The sequence below is a fragment of the Caloenas nicobarica genome, chromosome 4 (assembly GCF_036013445.1).
Source record: "Caloenas nicobarica isolate bCalNic1 chromosome 4, bCalNic1.hap1, whole genome shotgun sequence".
Taxonomy (NCBI): Eukaryota; Metazoa; Chordata; class Aves; order Columbiformes; family Columbidae; genus Caloenas; species Caloenas nicobarica.
In genome coordinates, this window is record NC_088248.1 from 42,533,366 (window position 1) to 42,551,154 (window position 17,789).

Here is a 17,789-nt window from a genome sequence, read left to right on the forward strand (position 1 = left end):
ATTAAGAAAATAGTTTATTCAGGCCTAAGAAAACATTTCATTCAAGACCTTAAGTGCTTGTCCATCCTACACAAAGACTGAACTTCATCAGCATGCCTCCTAGGTCATAAATCTGCATAAGGATAGTTCTCACAGAGAAGTATACTGATTTTTACCTTATTACTGCAAGCCTGTGTACGTTGTATTATTTATGTTTATCTCAGGTAAAGGTTAGTTGAGATAGGTGATGGTTATTTTATTTAAAATTGATATTCTAGGCGGACCAAGAGGCAAACTACTGTGTTAGGCACTTTACAAGTAGGAATCTAATGACAGCTCCTGTCCCAAATAATTTGAAATTTGCCTGTGATTTGTGACAATTTAGAGAACTGCCTGTAAAACAGCAAAATGAAGGACCAATTAATAATGACAGCACTTTTCCAGCAGAATGCAAAAGCAATTCAACAAAATCCTTCAACAACTTTGACCATAAATACAGATTTTTGAGCTCCAAATTGTTGAAACATGCATGTCTACAAAATGTTAGTCTCTGACCACGTTATTTCACTGTCCACTGAATTGCATGGTCCAGAGCACTTGGCAAAGCATCCCTGTACTGCTGTTCCAAACTTATTTTGGAACAGACAAGGGCTCTGACATGGTGCAGCTGAAGACAATTGCTGAATCCACAGAGGGCTCTCTTAAAATACATTCATCTTTCTCTTGCAACTAGCAGTCACTGTTATGATGACAGGTGACCTACGAAATCTGAATTTCTGCCAGCACATTCTCGAGTCCCATTATAACACCACACAGGTATTTTTCACCTGATGTAGGATCTCTGGTATGACCTTCTCTGAAGTTTACTGACTTTATTGCAAGAGGTATCTTTCTAATACTGGCAACACCTTCATACATTTTAATGAGCTGCCCTGAAAATAATAGACTTTTGTCATCTGGTTCAAAATATCTCAGCTCCAAAAGGAATATTTTGCATCAGCATCAATTCATAGGCTCATATTCTCAGCCTCTCTTCCTTTACATCCTGGAGGAAAAAGACAGCTTGTTCTCATTTTAATGTGGCAAGGGACACTGTTTTGTTGTTGGTCTGTTTATCCTCAACTTGTAATTTATTTGTATATTAAACTAACTCATTCTATTTTTAGTTATTTATTTTGTGCTGCAGCTATAGTCTAGATTACTATGCTCCTGCCTGGCTTTGTTCCAAGTAAGTCTGTTGAGCCAATGTAGCCACATGATAGTCTGATGAAGTGCTGGCACTTGCTTAGAAATAGTTTTCCAGATGTCAGTGGGTTATTTCAAAGAATACAAGCTCTAAAAAAACCTGCAACAACAACAAAAACATTGGCCCCAACAGCTATTCCTCCGCAATTATTGCTACCTCAACATTTGTATGTATGAAAATGAGACATCTGGTACTCTAAACAGTGGCAAGGAGTTGTATAATAGTGCTTGATTAGAGCAATGCCTTGTTGAATGCCGTCTTTTATTTTCTCTTTCGAAAAGTATAGTATGTAACTAACAGCATTACATATTAAAGTGTGATAGGCATTAAGAAGTAAGTTATGTGATGTTTCTATTTTTCTTACCCAAGTTCTACTCAGGCAGACAGGTCTAGTACAATGCATCTGACAGCACTACTGACTAGCACAGTTATTTTAAAAAACATATAATGAATCACAATAACTACCCAAAGAAACTTTGAAAGATGGGAATTATTATTCTTTTCCAACACAAAATCATTGAATGCATCAACTAATTTCCTTAAATACTGTTAATGTAGCAACAGAATAATATGTTCTACTATATTAAGGGAATAAATTTAGGAAAAATCATATGGATTGTATATGTATAATGATCCTAATTTAGCAAAGCTCTTACCATTAATTTAGAGTTAGCCATGTGGCAAAGTACTCTCAATAACTTCAAATAAACTACCCATATTCATGAAGTTAGGCATTTATCTAGATGGCCTACTGAACTGAGAAATTAATCATTTGTGGTTTTTGAGACTACTCTTAAGAACTTGCCGAGTTTAGTAAAGAATAAGCTGCTGCCAAAAAGAACATTGAAACATCCTCTAGAATACTGCAGTAGGAAGACATTTTCTTTTCAATTGCCTGGGACTTTTCCACAGATGAAAATTTGAGTTCATATAATCCCAGCTGGGAAAAAATAATCCAATAAAGGAGCAAGCCCTCAGCTAGGGGATGCAAAAGTCAATAGCAATGACATTTTACGAAACTTTACACATACTGAAGACATACTTCTTTATGGGATTTTAATACAACACTCAATATTACCAGCATTAGACAAAGTGTCTGAGACAGCGTTATCAGCACTAGAAAATGTCTCCTATGCACATATATTGACATAACTGCATCTTTGTGGGTTTTTTCAGTCTTCTGTTTTGAAAATGTTTCTCCATGCTTTCGCTGACTTTCTCTGAAATATGTGTAAGGAATGTTACGTTTGGGAAACAATCAAACAAACAAAAAATCCAAACCACACACAAACAAAAACAAAACGAAAAAAACCCAAGAAAAGCATGTGGAACTTTTTACCAGAATACTGTCATGTTCATCAGTTTAATAGCAGCAAGAAATTCAATGTCTTAGTTTATGTAACCATTTTCAACAAGACACACACAGGCTGCCTCAGTTAGATACCAGCTCAACTCAGATGTGCTAAGAGGACCACAACAGTTACTTTAGTCTTTAGAGTGGTCAGCTGAACCAAAAAGTCATGGAAGCAGATTGGACAGAAAGAAATGAAGAAGTCTCTTAAGCTGAAACTAAATGGCCACTGCTTTTCCTGTTCTTCCTGCTTTGTCATGCTGTGGAGTTGGGGTGCAGAAGACAGGCTCCAGGATGGAGCCAGACATCCCCCTCCACTGACACCCTATTCTCAGGGTGCTTTTGCAGTGCAGTGACCCAACCTTTCAGTTCCAGGCATCCAAAGTGAATTAGAGATTTAACTCAAATTCTCTGCTGGGATAAACTAATGCAGCACCACCAGAGTCAGTAAAGCTCTGCCTATTTACACCAGTGGAGAAATTAGTCCTCTCTCTATAGAGATCTTGTAGTTCAGCTATCATGGAAGACTGATTTCCTGTCAATAATAAATGTCCTCAGTATCCTACACAAGTCTTCAGTTTATTGCCTCTGGACATTTTTTAATAGCTGCAAGTCTCAAGATGGAAGCAGATTTTTATGCTTTATTTTGAAGGGTGAGGGTTGTTCGGAAAAGATACTTCCTGAGCTGCCCAGGGAAAAGACTATTATAACACTAGCGTGGCTCAACCTATCAGCCTAACTTGCGTAAGAAAAGAAACTTACTTCTTTGTAACTTGTCTTTCATTTTCACATCCATTTGTTCAAAGACATCTGAAAGTCCCTGAGCACTGACCTGAATAAAATGAAGAAGGAGGCTAATAGAGTGTTCACCTACAGTATTGTTTCCTCTCTTGTTATTAGATGGATATGACCCTATCTTTGATCTTCCTGCAGATGGTACAGCCAAGGATGCCTGGAATAAAGAGTGCCACACTCCTAGGAGGAAAGAAAGAAAGAGGAGTAGAGCGGGAATATGCACAAGCAAGAAAATGGCCGCTGTGGTAATTACAAGTGACAAAGATAAATGAGTAAGAATGTGTGAACATGCTCCTTAGTGGGTCCTTAAATAGGTAGAAAATGTAAAAATGCAGCATGGGAGTCAATGAAGGCAAGGTGAAATGATACTGAAATAAAACCAGGACTTTCTCTTTGATTCAGTAACCTTGTAAGGGAAATGATTAAAGAAATGTGATATTTTTAGTTTGTTTCTATCTCTTGGTAGTGTTTTATGTACTAGCACACTGTTTATTTTTCAAGGGTGTATCTCCTTATTGCTGACTGCTTGTCAAACACTGAACCTGTCTGTTGTCAAATAACAGTGAAACTGTTGCCGTTTAAAGAGAGACATAAGCAAGAAATAAGGTAACCGCTTTGTTGTGTAAGGGAGAGCTGTAACAGAAAGGACATCCTACAGAATCACAGAATGTCAGGGATTGGAAGGGACCTTGAAAGATCATCTAGTCCAATCCCCCTGCCAGAGCAGGAACACCTAGGTGAGGTTACACAGGAAGGCGTCCAGGCGGGTTTTGAATGTCTCCAGAGAAGGAGAATCCACAACCTCCCTGGGCAGCCTGTTCCAGTGCTCTGGCACCCTCACTGTGAAGATGTTTTTCTCATATTTGAATGGAACCTCCTGTGTTCCAGTTTGTACCCATTGCCACTTGTCTTATCATTAGTTGTCACCAAGAAGAGCCTGGCTCCATCCTCCTGACACTTACCCTTTACATATTTATAAACACTAATGAGGTCACTCCTCAGTCTCCTCTTCTCTAAGCTAAAGAGACCCAGCTTCCTCAGCCTTCCATCATAATCATCTTCGTGGCTCTATGTATTGAATAGGTTACCTTCTTTCATGTGTTTATCCCAGCATCTTGTTTGTTCATTGCTCAGGTAGTTAACATTTAGACTGTGCAGTCAAGAATTTGAATGGAGGAAGAAGTATTGTCCCTTTGACTCTAAAGAAGAAATTTCAGAGTTGTCGTGGATCTTTTCCCGCTTCCCTCACCCCCCCAATTTTTTTAAAAATTACTGGACAATTCTTTCTGGATTACAAAACATGCATTGCTGGCTGGAGTCACGGAAGAGTTCATATTGTATTGGTACTACAGACGTAATGTGTCCATCTCCAAGCATAGGTTGTGTGAATCTTTATAGAAAACAAACAAACAAACAAAACCACAAACCTTATTCTTGCAAATTTTGTAGATGTGAGTCAAAAGGTAACACAGATAGGAAAGGCGGAAATGCCCTCTTTGACACCCTTCTGTGGCTTCCATTATTACCATGCACGAGCACTGAAGAGGGACATCACCACTTTATGCTGACAGCCACAGGACACTTCATGCCGGTGCTCACACAGTCTGGCTGCCACGGTACTGTTGCTGTGTGCAAAATGCTGTCTTGGTTACTTCTGTACCCACATGCTTGTGACGACAGGCTGTGACTGGCACTGGAAGAAGAGAGAATGGTAAAGGTTTCATATCTTGTCTTCAGATTTTGTCTAAAATACACTATTAAGCATCAGAATCCAATACTGGATCCAAGTACTGTCCCCAGCTCTGCTATTGATTCAGTTTGTGATGTTGGTTGAGTCACTTAAACTCTCTGTACTTGTTTCAAGTGTCATTTAACCTCTTTGTTTCAAGAATAAAATGTTGTTCAGATGATGTTCAAAGTTTTCAGAAATACTTTGAGGTCTTCAGGTGGAAATGGCTTGCCACAAAATTCAGGAAAGCATTTCCACCTATCTGCAACCGTACATATTTAGGATGACATTAGCTTTTATCTTCACTTATAATTTACACTATTTCCTTATTGTTTTTAAGGTAAATATATGAAAAATCATATGGATCCAAATAAGACCTCTGGTGCTGAATGTGCTTAAAAATTGAAATATGAGCCCATGCACTCATACCATCTGTTTCGTTAACCCTCCAGAAGGCAACAACAGTTCTACATAGTGATTAAAGTGCGTGGCAGATAGTTTTATCCTGCACATTTCCTGACTGATTAAAAAGTAGGGAAACATATCATGAAGTAGTAAAGAATTGTATTTGCTTCTAAAAATAAACTGTCAGGAATATTAGAATTATTTTGGAATGTCACAGTAAAAGTTTTTGAGGCCTGAAATGTCTTGATTATCCCCCAGCATGTTGATTCTTGCATTTGGAGAACATAAAAGTATATATTATAAACGTGTGCCTCTCATAAGAGAATCTTAAAAGCCTATCTTCCATATGGCGGAGACTAAGATGGAAATGTCAATGCTTTTCTTTAAGCAACAAATAATTATGGCACTAAATGAAACAAAGGTAACCTAGCAACAGGGTATTCATTTTCTCATCTAGCATTTTCTAAAGAATTCCTACTGAGGCCAACCCATGAGTCTTGTGCTATTTATCGCTTACTGGCTATTGAAGCATTCCACTTCTTTTTAACAGTGCTGTCTGTGAAAAGCTAACAAAATATGAACAGTGATTATAAACTTGAAGTGCAAAGGAAAGACCTTGAAATAGTGTTAACTCCAGTATTTCAGTACTCTTTATAGATATATCTTCTCTAAAGCTGGATGAATCATTTGTAGCGAGTAAGCGTTTTCACTAAATCTAGTCCTCTACATGTTTATTGAGTGTCAGTGAACAGACTGCCTTTTGAAATTAATGTGCACATTACTTTAAATTGTTTGATAAAGGCCTTACCCAAAGTCCACAGAATCGATGGAAACACTCCTACAGACTTCTCTTGACAGAGGCCAAATACATTGTGCAAATATATTTTATTTGATGGATTGTTCACTAGCTGCTTACTGCAAGTATTGTTTAGGAATATAATTAATGCCATTCAATGTGGTTTTATAGCAAATAAGTCTTGTCAAACAAACCTTTTACAAATTTCCCTCAAAAAGGTAACTAAATAGCTGAATTATTACTGAGGCATTTAGAATGTACGAATGAGGCATTAATGTATGAATTTATAATTTTAATCTATTTAATAACTAAAACTCTGACAAAAACATTAATGCTGTGAGATATCAGTGAGAAACATGTAGCTAAATCAAAAATTAATTAACATGGTAATCAAAAAAAACCCTCATAAATGAGAAACTGCTATAAAGGGGTTTTACTTAGGGAGTTTCTGCAAGCTTTTTGTGTTGAATCCAAAGTTAATCAACACCTTTCTCAATAGCTTCTTGGTAAATTTTATATTGATAGCTAAGTAGAATTGATAGAACTTAAACGGACAATTAAAATAGTATAGCCAGAGTTTTGCATATTTAAAAAAAAAAAAAAAAAGTAGATCTGTAGAATGGGAAATAACAACTGCAGGGGCCATACATGTTGCTACTGGAAGTGTGACCAAATCAAACCAAGCCAAGTTTGGCCAAAAGGTTTGCGTGGTCCAGGGCGTGTAGGTGCAGGCAAGTCAGGATAGCAGGGAGTTTGCCAGAGTGTTCAGGGCTGGTGAAATCAGTGCTGTGTTGCTCCACACAGATCTGTGGTTCATTTGTGATACTGAAGAAGGTAAAGAGCAGAGCCACAAACATTGTCTAAGTACTGCAGAAAAATTACTTATTATGCAAGACTTCAGAAGCAGCATCTACTTAGACTGTCAGAAGTAAGATTGGAAGGTGACCTGAATAAAGTATGTTAGGATATTAATTGGCTTGTTTTCACTAGTAGTGGAATAAGTTGTAACAAGAACCAGTGGCAGGAAACTGAAGCAAGATAAATTCAAACAAGAAGTTAGGCACCTTTAACAATATTTTATTTTCAGCAATGCAAATGATTAACCACTGGAACAAAACTACCAATGAAAGTAACGAGAAACCAGGGTAAGTACTGGCCAAACACAGCTGTTGTCCCTGACAAGCAAAAGGCAAGAAAAAAGTAAAATATGTAGTTTAATTAGGCAGCAGCTTCATTAACTTAACTCAGCTGGGATCTGTAGGCAACAAATCACACAATTCAGCTCATGAGTCTATTTCTTCAGTTGTTTCTCCTTGTCAAAGTCTCTGTCAGTGGTTGATCCCCAAGGTAAAGCTGGGACGAGACTCTGCTTCTGCCACAATGAATGCCACGATGAAGAAGAAGCTGGAGGAAAGAGTGCTGTCTTCTCCCTGCTCTAAATAGTAGATGTCTCTGCATCTTATTTCATAGGACACAGTAATAATTCCATGAAGTATAGGATCACCTTAATGAAAGCTACTAGCAATTAGTTTGGCCATCTGAGCCCTGCCTGCAGTTAGTTGTCAGAGGTAACATTTCCATTTTTAGCAAAGTTGAAGCATTTTTACTGTCTGACTCTGAGCTTGTTACTCGGATATATAAGTGAGATATAATGACTTATCATATACTAGAGATCAGATTAGATGATCTAATGGTTCCTTCTGGCTTTATGTTTTACAAGTCCTTCACAATCCACTTTGTGTGCTGCCTCGTTTGTCCCAGCAATCACATGCCAGCTCTCCCATTCCCTGGTTATTATTACTGGGACCTTTATAAACAATAGTCCTTGAATAATTTAGTGGAAAGTGGGCAAAGTGTGAAAGCAATCTAAAGTGAGGTAAATGAGCAAGAGATAAGAAAGGCTCAGAAATATTAGGACATTTTAAACCAATTTACAGAATATAATAGTCCTCCTGCATGTAAAGATACCAGATTTTAAACACGTTTTCTTTCCTGAAGGAAAGGAATCAGTGAAATTGCATCATGTAGCTCATAATGCAGCATCTCTTAGGACAAGTTTGATATTTTTACTTTCCCTTTGCTACTCTCATTTCCTTAGACTCCAGACCCACATATATGATGTTGGATGGCTCTATGAATTGTTAAATTATGTTTAATAGTTAATATCTTTGACTAAATAGTGCCTTTTGGGCTTTATCTCTTCTAAAAAGTCATAGTGTATTCTCCGAATACTTCCTAGAGTTCCCTGGTTATTCTGGAAATAATTTGCTACAGCTTTTTAAAGGACATGACATTTTTCCACAGGTATAATAAACTAATGCTGCTGGCTGATATGTGGCTGCGTAGATTTTCTGTTCTATCTATTTGCTGCTTCCCATGAGTTTACCCTGAATGGGAACATTACTGCAGAAATAGCTGTACATGTCTATACAGCGACTAAGTTGTTACCTGTTGCTTATGTTACTGCACAAATGGAGAGGCCTTCTCTGGTTGTGCTTCAGGTGGCTGTGAAAATGCCAGCTACGAGCAAATCTTTAATTTAACTGGTTTTGTGCTCTTTCCTTTTTCCTCCAAGGAATGTTAGCACTGGAAAAGTTCAGTTTTGTGAAAGATCTCTTCATTTTACTTTCCAGAGTTATCAGTCCATTGTCTCATTTTTTTCTGTTCCGATCAAAAAATCTGGAGCAATGCTGTCTCTGAATGGCTACGCTCTCTTGTGAGTCTTTAATTTTTTGTGGAACTTGCAGCTGAGATGACTTATTTCCATGGAGAAGCCTTATGTGTCTTAATGACACTTAAAATCAGTTTCTTTCCCAGATGAGTACACTAATTACACTGTTGTACTTTCTACATTTCAGTCGATTATAGCCGCACATTTTTCTTCTGTAAATGCAGCAACTTTAGGACTGTAAACAAAAATGAAATGGCAGCTTCTACAAAGAATTGCATCATTGTGTAAATATCTCTATGGTAGTAAGTCAAAATGGATGTAAATGCAAATCTTCAGGAAAAAACCAAGTACTTAACTGTCTTTGATTTTGGTGACACACAGATGCCTTAATGCTTTTGAAACTGTGTTATCATTACTTTGATTTTCCCCATTAAGCAGAAACAGATCAAAAATATCTTCTCCTTGTCTGAATAATAGAATACATGAAAAATTAAACCCTGGTAGATATACATTGACTTTCTGATCTATAGACAGCAAGGGTGATTAAATCTTTCCAGTGTATTTTGTTAGTTTTGGTTGTAATGTCATAATAATATAATGTGCCATTTATTTAGATAATAAAGTGGACTTGCAAGGCTTTGTTTCCTTTTTTTAAAATATCTGCAGTTGAAAGCTCTGAAATATGTAAATATAGTTCAGCATCTTAAATGAAAATGTGTATTTCCTTGTAGCCATACTATCAAAGGGGCTAGGCACACTGTTAATGTAGTTTGGCTTCACAGTATTCCAAATATCATTGTAAAAAATATTTATAAGGAGTATGAATGTATTTTCATCTCATGTGGGCTATATGTTGACTTAAGAAAGGTTCAGTTCCAACCCCAGGTTTTTGACTCTTACTTCACCCTGTTTAGCAAGATACACTACCACCACTGTGGCATCCAAAGAGAAACTTCAGTGTTTGCAATGTTAGCAAATACTTAACTTTCTATGAAGGTAAAGTAGGTTAGGTGCTGAATTGATACTTGCGCCTCTGCTGTTCTTCTGAAACTCTACCTGGTAATTATTTAATTTCTAAATACATATGATTTCTGCCGCACCAAGATTAGAAAGCAAATGAAAAGGAGGGCTGGTGAATCAAATGTACAAAAAAAAGAGGAACTTTAACTAGATTTTCAAAAAGTAATATGATTAAAGTCAACGTGCAAAACTTGACCAAAATGGCAGGTTTTCTTATTCAATGTGAGACAGATAATTGGCTCTGTCTGGGTTATTTTATTATGTACCAAAGAATACCTTTTATCAGAAAATAATAATCATCAAGAAATTGGGTTGAACCTTCACCTTCTTCCCTGTTACATAGAAAATACAGAGGCTAGATAACGAGCTTAGAAAATGAAGACTGAAAATGAATAAGGGGGGAAAAAATGTAAAAAAAAAAAGAAAGATGAAAGAATCAGGTCCACATGGTATCATCCTTGCTGTAGGTGGCACCTGACCAATTAAGAACTTTATGAATTTGGTTTTTTATCTCTTTGATAACAAATTAATTAAGGATTCTATTTACTTTCTCATACCACAAAAGCAGTAGGCTGAGTTTCAAAGTTGACTACTACTCAGTTTTTCAGAAAAGATGGTAGAATCTGGCCTGAGGTCTGCCTTTGAAAAGTAGAGGATACCTATAGGAAAATCATTACGTTAAGGAACAGACCTGCCATTTGAACAGTGTTCTCTAACACACATACTAAGCATCCCGTCAAACCCCATTCTGCTCATCTTTCCATCTGGTGACAAAATGATGCTTTTTCCTCTTTCACTTCCACTTTAGCATTACAGTAAACTGCACTGTGGCCTCAGACACTAAGATGTCAAACTACAGTATATTAAGCTGGACTGTAAATGAAGATGAATGCATGTCTCAGCAGAAGGGTTAGGCATAGGAGAAAAATTAGAGATTGTTTTTCCTTTTCTTGGCAGCAGATTTTGCCCTCTGTTTTCACAAAGAACCCCATAGATGGAATTTGGTAACATGAGACTGGATAAATATGGTAAATCAAGCCCATGGAGTACCATGTCAATTTTCCTCATAAGGAGGGTCAGTTGTACAGGGTAACTTTAATGAACTCAGTAAGGAAGGTACATTCAGATCTTTAATATGTATGAATCCTTACTGTGGACACAGGAACTCGTGTGTGACGTGGACAGGCTGTGTTATGGAAGAGATCGGATTAAAGGGCAAGTGGAACTTCTGAGAGTTTAAAACTCAATGTGCTTGAATAAATTGCAATGGGAAAATTATATGTACCTTCCTGGGGGGGAAAAGGTGGAATATAGATTTTTCTGATTAGTGAAACATCATGTTTTCTCAAAGTTTTAGAAACTTTAGAGTAGACTTTGACAATTACCTTCTCATTTTCCAGTAAGATGGAGAATGCAGAAGATAGTAATTATATATTTAGCTTTTTTCTGCTTAAAAAACTGGACTTTTGTCCCAAGTACACCATTTTTACATGGAACTTCATCTAAGTACATGTTTTGAACTGCTTTTACTATAGGAAAAAAAAAAAAAAAACCAACGAAAAACCTTAATGTTTGAAAAAGGAAAATAAAAAAGAATACAAGAGGGAATTTCGCCTTACTTTTATTAGGATAAGAGGTATTTTACATTTGGCTAAAGTCGCAAAATTTTACTTTACTTGAGTTAAAGAGTGATTGAAGAACAGACATCTTTGTAAACTACCCCTGAGGTTCCCTTGTCTGATGCTGTTTCATCCCTTGGAATCCTTTGAGAGTGTTTCCAATTGTGATTTGAAGTGGTGCCATCTATTTTACATAACAAATTTTGATTTTGTTTCATTAAGTACTGGTGATGGTGTTTAGGTTTTAGAATCAATTCAGAGCAAATATTTAGGAGAACTTGAGACAAATGATATAAATGCCTGACAGCAAATATTTAAATATGTATGCCTGATTTTAATGATCTTCGTGTATTTCTTTCTCTCAGACTGTTCTGCTTTGCGGATGATTTTATATGACTTAGTCAATTTCTAAACCTATGTTTCAAACCAGTATTGTTTAATATTTTAAAAGCTGTGTCAGTGTTTTTGTTGTGTCTTTTAAAAGTAGGTCTGCACAACGAATAAACCATTATCTTGATAATCATTACTACTAAAAGTAAAATCTATCTGTCAGTATATTAAATAAAATAATCACACGACTTGGCAGAGACACAGAATTATTTTCTATCTACTAAGTTTTGTTCATTTTATTAGATATTCTAACCTTCTGATTTAGTGTAGCAATTTAATAATATTCCCTTATCTGGTTACATACATGAAATATGCACTGCACTGATGATGAAGGATTTATCAGATCTCAGCATTACAATAATTTTTGCAGACTGAATCTGTATGTGCAAAGTGGGAAGAGATATTGTTGTAGCCAAGGGAACAAACCATTTTTTGGTACACCCAGACAGCACCAGAAAATTAATAGATATCAATACACGTCACAAGAAAAGTATTCATGCTGATCAGTATAACTTCCATTTGCTGCCCTGTATTTTTCCCTGTTGTCTTTTGGGTTAAGTTGCAAGGACCACTGTCTGGAGTATTTTGTACATGGAAAGAAAATAAATTATTTCATTACCATATTAGAAATACATTGCTTTATAATGTTCTAGTTTTGAATAAATAATTGTTTATGCATTAATATAATACTTTGTATTTCATTGGCTGTTGGACAGGTATTAAAACACTAACATTTGGCATCTGGCCTTTATTACAAGAGATCCTGGTTGGATAAAGAGTTTATGTTTTGATGTGCATGGTCTTTGATAACTAAACATGGATGAGGTTGAAACAATTAGTATGGTTTGAAAAGTATTTTATGTGTCATAACCCGAATTATTATTTTTTTTTTTCTGCTGAGCATTGGAATGGTTTACATAAATGTTAGTGATTATTATTTAAAGAACTTGCTAGTGAATTAGTTGTAGTACCAAGATGTGGTTTGGTTTTTTTTGTTGTTTTTGTTTGTTTGGTTAGTTGGTTGGTTGGGGGTTGTTTGTTTTGGTTTTGGTGGGATTTTTTTGTTCATTTGGTTGGGGCTTTTTCCCCTTTTTTATGTTGCACAATGGGTAAGACAATGAAATACGGTTTTAATTCAGATGTTAGGTGAGCTGTACAATTTTTCTGTTTTCCTTGGTGCATACAATGCAATGTACTTATTTGGTGGTGGCTGGGCAGGCTGTTGGGTAGACAAGAAGGTTCCTTAGCTGAAGCCTGTAATAGATTTATAAACCTCTGTACACAGACAGGCCACCAAGGAGAGGCAGAGAGCTGCGCCCTCTTCACATGGCTCATAAATATATACAGTTTAGGTGGAAAACACGAGCTAATCTGAATAGCTAGAAGAAAGTTTTAAAGTTCCAGCAAAGGTTGAGAAGTTATCAAGGACAACACAGCCATATAACTGACAACCTGAAACTGTGTGAGGACTCCCTGGGAATAACATATAGATACAAAAAGATGGCCCAGTGTACGTAGAGTTAGACTGAAACAGAAATTGAGAAAGACAGGAAAAGATTTCAAAGTAGCTGGTTTTTTATTTAAGATAAAGCAAAACAAAATATGGGTCATATTGTGGTAAAGAACATATTAGATCATCTTGGTCTTCATTTTAGGTCTAAAACTTGGAGATATCTCTTTGGTAATGACAAGAAGAAGAGATTTAAGACAAGGACTGAATAAAATCTCATGAAGTAACAAAATAGAAGCCATCCATGCTTTCTGTTTCAGTGTTGATGTTGCAGTTCACCATGTAGTGTAGACAGTGTGATTTACAGTGGTGGGGTCATAGAAAGCGGTCTGAAATATTTTCCTTTTTTCCCCCCTTTCCTTTCCTTTCCTTTCCTTTCCCTTCCCTCGTGCCCCTCATGAGATTACCCTTTGTGCTTGGTTATATGCTCTTGACATAAGAGGTGCCACCTGGGCAATTCCATTTTCTACTTGTGGTGAAGTGATAGAGAAGATATACTTTAGAACTAGGCTCCACAGAAGAGAAATGTGCAGTCAAATATAACAATATTGCAAAATAAATGCATAATTATAATTTTTTTCGAAATAAAGGATCAACCCAGACAGGGAACGTAGGCAGTTATCAACGTCCTCTTCAGTTCATATCACTCCACTGCAGTGGAGTCTGGATTGGCATCGCGCACCTGTGATCACTGAAAGAGCCACTGGGTGGCACTGACGATCCACACAAATTCAGCTTCACCCTCTGAGCGTTTTCGTGTAGTGCCTGGAAGAGTCAGCAGAAAGAGCACTCCCATGACCGTAGGGATTTGAATTGTCTACCATCAACACCTTCAACAACAGAAAAGAAACAGGGATATGATCAACAGCAAGGCATAGAATGAGCTAAGATACTTCAAAGTACTATTTGAATGTGAGATGGTGGCTACTTATGACTGTCTTAAAAACATAATCTCAAGCCTTCCTATATGCTCTGATACGTAACCACCTAGGTGGAATGACATCCTTCTTTAGTATTGGTCTGTGTTCCTTTTGCAGTCTGTGCAAGCTGGCTGGAAATTCGGTGAATCTTATTGATAAGTTTCACCAGCTCCAGGATCTTTCTGGAAGGACTGCAAGAATTCATCCCCTTATCTGGGGATTCTACATTACCTTAGCTGTTTGATGAGAAATAAATCATTTTCCAGCATGTTTCTCCTATCCAAAAGGTAAAAATCCCAGAGCAAATCCACAGGAGAGAAGTAGATAGCTGCCTACCATAGCAAGAAGAGTACTGGAATGAAAACATCAAACAGAAAGCATATATATTCGCCAGCAAGAGTTGTTTCTTCTTGTAACTGGCAAATTCATGATAGTGATGAACCAGATCTCTCCATCCTTTACTAGTGAGTATGTTAAGAGAAGAGCAGTGAGAAGTGCACTCAACTACTGCAGAAAAGAGGCTAAAAAGAAGCTTTGTCAGTCTTTTGGTGTCATTGCACTCTATTTTGACTTAAATGTCTTTCAGTTTTTTTTCGTAGTGACAGAAGATTTTTTGCTTCTTCAACAGCAGCCAGCTCCTTGAGAAATCCATGCATCGATTAATTAGGTTTTTTCTCTACCATTTCAACTTAATACTTTGCTTGTTGCCTGATGCCAGTATCTCCTTTTGTTCATGGATGGTATAGAGATAGTGATCAGAGCTTTTAAAGGCTCCTTTACAGATAGAATAAGACACATCACAGTGAGCCCTTTTCACTGATACAGGTTTAGATAGGTCATTTGCTATATGCTGTGAAACCAATGGAGTCTTTAAATGAAACCATAATATACTCTTCAGTTGCCCTGTTGCAACTGAAAAATGACATAAAATGTTATAAGCTGATAGTAATTTGTCTGTATAAGCAACTCAGAAGCTAAAAGATAATGGTCTAGGAAACAGAATGTTGGTTGGGAGGTGAATAAAAATTTTGTTGTTTTAAACCTTAGCTTTTTCACACTGTATTTCTCAATCAGCTTCATCATCCCATCTCTGACTTTAGACAACAGCTATGGACAGATAAACTAGCCTTCAACCTGTGTTCCAATATAAAGAGTAACACCAAGGCCACGAGGCATGTTTCAGTCCACATTGAAGTGTTCTGGCCTCCATGGAGATAAATTATTCCTTAAAGTATACGATTTGACAATATTAACATTAATTAACGGACTAAATTCCTACTAATGATTATAAAATTAGCTTGCCTTTAAAAAAAAAAAAAAGTCTTAAGTACTTCTTCTAGCAGGTGCTCTCCTAGCAGTGTATTCTGCCAGATAACTACATGAAGTCTAATGAGAAGTGAAGCCTCCATCTATCTTGAAATGAATAATTGAATTGTTTGCTCATGAGTGAAATAGTGTACAGTCACCTGTTTTGAGAGGACTTTCATTTGTCAGATCTTGCATCTGAAAACCACTTTCCTACCTAGTGCTGTAAAACCTGATGTAGGTTGAGTGGGACCTGAAAATGATGGGACATACTCTTACTTCCTCAAGTCTTCTATATTTGAGTTAGGTGCTGAAGCTGGCTCATTCGTTTTTTGTTCAGAAGAGAAAGAAGGGCTCCTCTCCCAGAGGACATTCAGAGATTCTAAAAGCTATGTTACCCTACCAAGTTCTGCAGCACATAAGGGTGTTAAAAGAGTTAGTGGTCTTCTCCTGGTGTCAGCACTGTGTGTTTCACATTGGGTTTTGTATCAGTGGGGTTTTGCTTTACACCTGCTCTAGTTTTTTTCCCACTGACTGAATGTCCATTAGTGACTAGAGCACACAGGGTAGATATTCTTGGGTGCACCCCAGAGCTTGACTTCCTCTAACGGGAATTCAATTCATGTGCTCAGGGGCAGCTCCATGATGCAAATCAAAGCACAGAAAATGAAGATTTTTCAGCTTAATGATGCACTCCTAGGCAGAACTATAATGCTGATGTGAACCCACTGTAAGGGTACTGTAAACCTCTAGAGATTGTCCAGTTAGTGTACCTGATGTATATGCCTTTGAATCTCTACTTTATCAAATATTGCTATATACATTTAGAAAACAGACCAAAAGAACATATTCATTCTTGCTTACTTTTTTTTTTTCAAATTCAGTATCTAGATCCACAGATAAAGGAGTCAGGATCTCATTTGCTTCCTGCCACCAATTTGTTTAATGATGGCAGGTAAGAAATTTAGAAGAGCAGAAATTAGAAATGAGAATTTTTTTTTGTCTTCCAGGAAGCACTCTGAGAAGGCAAATCCGTTTCCCCTGTACCTTACTTTGTAAGCTTTGATGTTGCCAGATACAGTCAAACCCATGACATTATACTGAAAAGCAAATAGGATTTTGAAAAACTGTGAAATTCCTATACATGCTTAAAGAAAACAAGAACAAGACAACCTCAGCTTCTGAAAGGAAACAGAAATTCTTCATAATTTTTCCTAGAACAAATATTTATAGATTAACTGCCAATGTGAGTGTGTCAAGAGATTACTATACATATGTGAAAAAGAATATGAATAGAGAAAATGAAACTACAGAAATAGAATGAGTACTTGCAAACTGTGATGACAGATTTATTAAACTGAGACCAGAGAAAGAAAAATGAGTCAGAGTACATTTAAAAACATCTGTGCAATTGGTGACTCTTTTCAGAGGCTGGTAGTACAGAATAGACAATATACAAAACTGGAAAATGTAGATGCAGCAGGAAGTGTAACTTGGGATTTTCCTCCTTAGGGAGGCCTTTGTGCAGACGGTGGTGCTTGCTCTGTGCTCAGATACCCCAAGCCCACTCCAACCTACCAGGGAATGCTTGCATCTTCTTCCAAATGGAATAAAAATTATTTGAGGGCATCTCCTTCATGCCAGGATAGCCTGTGCAGTGATTTTCTTTAGAGGTGAGGTCTAAGTCCTCTCAGACAGTGGAAGAGTCTGAATTTAGTCCTCTTTGAGCTCCTGTGCTAGCCACTAAGGTATCGCGTACCCGGGGAGGATGGTGAAATCTCCCTCACAGCCTTCTTAGTGGAAAGGATCACTTGTTCTAGGATTCTGTACTAACCTCCAGGAGAAGAAGCAAGGCTGTGTAGTGAGTGCTTGTAATAAAGGTAGCAAGTGCCAGAGATGAGCTGGATTTAAGACATGCCCTTTCATCTGAGTGTCCTTCTTTTCATCTTGGATCTCTCCACATACCCATGCTGGCTGTTGTGGATGTAATTTTGAGGGGCCTTGCTCTCTCCTTGCAGTGTCTGGGAAACCTGGCTCTCTAAACCAGTATAGC